This window comes from Balaenoptera borealis (genome assembly GCF_965194805.1).
Source record: "Balaenoptera borealis genome assembly, chromosome: 10".
Taxonomy (NCBI): Eukaryota; Metazoa; Chordata; class Mammalia; order Artiodactyla; family Balaenopteridae; genus Balaenoptera; species Balaenoptera borealis.
Window position 1 is genome coordinate 1961280 of NC_138874.1, and position 4097 is coordinate 1965376.

Sequence of the window (4097 nt, forward strand, 5' to 3'; positions counted from 1 at the left end):
GTAACCAGAGAATGTTCAAAGTAAAATTAATAGCTAACATTTATTGAGCACTCATTATGTGCTAGGAGCACTACTAAATACTTTGAATTATTTCTTTTAATCCTTACAACTCTTATGATATAAGCACTCTCAGTAGTCCTTTTCAGCAGTTGAAGCATGGAGAGATTAAATAACTTGCCCAAATTCACTGAGGAGGAAGTGTCTAAGGGGACGTGAATAATTTGTAGGATTTAGAAATAAAGGAATAAAATTGACCCTCGGGTGTTAAGGCACCATCTCCTGGGAAAGGAACATTTGCTAGTTAATCAAAGAAAATAAATTTATCTGGTTAAAAAGAATTGGGAGATTGAGCCCTGAGGGAACCCAAAATGGGTAAATAACTATATTGTGTGATTTTTGATGGGGTAGTTGACTTTTCTGCCAGATAGGAAGTGCTTTACTGGTAGATGGTTTTTTTGTTTTTTTGTTTTTTTCAATTGGGTGCCATGCAAAGGGTATGTGATCTGAGAAGCAGCCTAGGAGTAAATCAATTGAATTCATTTGGATAACTTGGGGATTTTGCTTGGCTTTGCACCCAATCCCTCGCTTCCCAATACCTCGCTCAACAAACATTGATCTGCTCAGATTCTATACCCTCAAGGGTCTCCTCCTTTGGTATCTTGCTCTTCCACATCATTTTGTAGTTGGGAAATAGAGACATGGAATTCCTAACTGCTCTACCAACTCTAGAACTTAAACTGTAGGGCCCTAGGGGTGGTAGTACAGTTGGAGATAGGTGTCTGAGGATTTTCTTCAGGTTGTGTTTGCATAGCACTTAGCATAAGAATGAAAAGACATCAGTTGTGTAAATCAAAGAATGGGCCACTGATAAGCAACTTAGTCCCAAGAACAAGTAATGCAATTTCTTTGCAAACCAGTTTACAAAGAAAATGTGCCTAGAGCCCTAACATTTGGCTGTCTCTTGAAGCTCAGGGGTGACTTCAGACAAAGAGGAATTGCTTTCACTACTGCCTTTGATGATCTTTAATATTCTATCTAAATAGTGGGAAACAGGATCTTGAAAGGACAGAAAAAACTTCATTACTGTCATGTTTTTGTCTATGACATTCATGTTCCTGGAACGCCTCTACTCAACCTTTCCTTCCTCATCATTCATTGAAACCCAACTCAAGGGCCCCTCTTCTATAAAGAATTCTCTGGTGGTATCAACTGAGAATTATCTCAATATTCGTGGAACTCCATGACTTTTTAAAAAAAATACATTTATTTATTTATTTTTGGCTACGTAGGTCTTTGTTGCTGCACGCGGGCTTTCTCTAGGTACAGCGAGCGGGGGCTACTCTTCATTGCGGTGCCCGGGCTTCTCATGTTGCAGAGCACGAGCTCTAGGCGCGTGGGCTTCAGTAGTTGTGGCACATGGGCTCAGTAGTTGTGGCTCATGGGCTCTAGAGCACAGGCTCAGTAGTTGTGGTGCACGGGCTTAGTTGCTTCGCGGCATGTGGGATCTTTCCGGACCAGGGCTCGAACCCGCGTCCCCTGCATTGGCAGGTGGATTCTTAACCACTGCACCACCAGGGAAGTCCCTCCATGACTTTTTGAATAAGTTTTGTAGTTGCATTGCTCTTCCCCTGAGGGACAGGAATGCTACTAGATAACAACAATGGTAAACGAACAGCCATGACTAGAGTGGTGCCAGCCTATTTATTTTAATAGAGAGAAGCCTAGTGGTTTAAAGTTAGACATCATCTACCAGACTAAGCCTTCAGTGCACCAGGCTTCAAGTGATTTAAAAAGTCCAGTGTATTGAGAACCTATTTTGTGCAAGGGTTTAATGGGCTTCTAGCTCGAGACTGAAATGTAGGAGATACCAGTTAGAGGCTTGATTCCATCATCACTAAGACATATTCTCAGTTACTTCACTCCCCAGTAGGACAGAGGACACAGAGACACTCACACCTGATAAACTATTGTGAGAACAAAATAAAATCACAGATGTGAGAAAGCCTTTATCCAAGGCACTGTTGTAAACTACAAACCAAATCCTATGTCACAGAGGAGACTGTGATTATAAGGGTGGGTGGTCAATACCTAGAATTCACATATGATCAGTGAGACCAACTATCTGGAAATGACATTCATCAAGAAAAAGCCTGAGCGGCTGAAGAGGTCATAGGGAGATATGGATAGCTTGTGTCCAATCAAGGGAGAATATTAACATGTTGAAAAATAGTACTTTGGCAAGTTTTCCTAAAGTACTGAGTAAACTTTGATCCATGAAACAGGTTTTTTTCAGGAAGAAAAATGGGTTATATAAATTTGAGCGAGACAAAATCAGATAGAATTTTTACCCGCAGCCTTTAGAACGCTGACGTGACTCTTCAAGAGGAAGGTAGGCAGCTCTCATCTTCTCAAGGGCAGTCACCTGGTCAAAGCTGAAACTCAACCCATTGTATTAGGATCTGACAGAAGAAAGAATGTGTTTATGATCTGCTTGAAGTTTCTGAAATAAGAACCCAAAGAAGAAGACTCCGAAGATCTTCACCCAGCGTTGTAAAGGAGGAGACTTCGATTTTGGCAGTTTTAGGAACATCAGTCCTTGGAAAGCTGGATTCTATTATGAGGGAAAGGGTTACTCAGGCACGCCTGGGTCTGAGAGAACTCTTTCCTCTAGATGGCTGCTACCTTGGCCCCAATTCCATGCTCATCCACCAGCCTTCTGATTTCTCACTCAGCGCCAGGCCCTCTGATCATGGGGAACAATCTAAACGACAGGCAGCAGCATCCTGTGCCCAGGAAACAAAGACTGTGAATGAAAAACTATTACATCAGGGTTCAATTTTTCTTATTAATGATTAATTATAAAATTAAGTAAATTTAAATTCACTTAAAATTTCAAATAGAAGAAATGTGGACTAAGTGGACGTTCCTTTCTCACCTATCCCCGTGCCACTCACTGACACACACTACCGATACACTGCAGGAAAGAACAAAATGCTGCATAATATCCCACAACTATTTAACCTTTTCTCTATTTCTGGATATTTAGGTAGTTTACGATTTTCCATTCCGTGTTGCAGTGAACTTGAACATATATTTTTGTGCATTTTCTGTGAGATAGATACACAGAAGTGGAATGCCATGACAAAGTGTAAATACATTTACAATATGGCTATATGCTACTAAACTGGCCCATAAAAGATGGTACCAATTTACACTTCCAACAGAAGCATAAGAGAGCTGCCTATGAGTTTGATCAGTTGGGTTAGTTGCCTGGGCCAGATTATGTCTGCAGCAATGACAAAATTGGTTCTCTGTATTGCAAAATCTCTAGAACTTGGTGATGAAAATTGCCGCTCCTGTGTAGGGTCTTGTCTAGGGGTCAGCAGATGGCTCTAAACAACACTGACCTCATGTCTCTCTTCAGCTTAAACTGTAGCACCTTGTGGCTCCTGGCGTGTATTAGACTGAACATTAATTTCCCGTGAAAACCCTAATCAATTGCTCTTTTGAGGGGTTTTGAGGGACTCAGTAAATATCACCTTTCTCTTAAGCCCCAGGTCTCAATTTTAACTGGGTAAAAGAGTAAGACAGAGAGTCAAACATTACCTTTGCTATTGTTAAAGTTGAAATTGGAGAATATGTACACACAACTATATATATAATAGATAGTCAACAAGGACCTACTGTATAGCACACAGGGAACTCAACTCAATACTCTGTAATAACTGTAATATGGGAAAAGAATCTGAAAAAGAATAGATATATGTATATATATAACTAAATCACTTTGCTGTATACCTGAGACTAACACAACATTTTAAATCAACTATACTTCAATATAAAATAAAAAATTTTTTAAAAGTTGAAATTGGAGAATGTGAGTTATATCTGCTGTGCAAGTGGGTTTCCCCATCCTTACCTCTGGCATTAAAGAAACAGCACCTGTCTTGGACTTCCCCGGTGGCAGAGTGGTTAAGAATCCGGCTGTCAATGCAGGGGACACGGGTTCGAGCCCTAGTCCGGGAAGATCTCACATGCCGCGGAGTAACTGAGCCCGTGCGCCAAAACTACTGAGTCTGCGCTCTGGAGCCCACGTG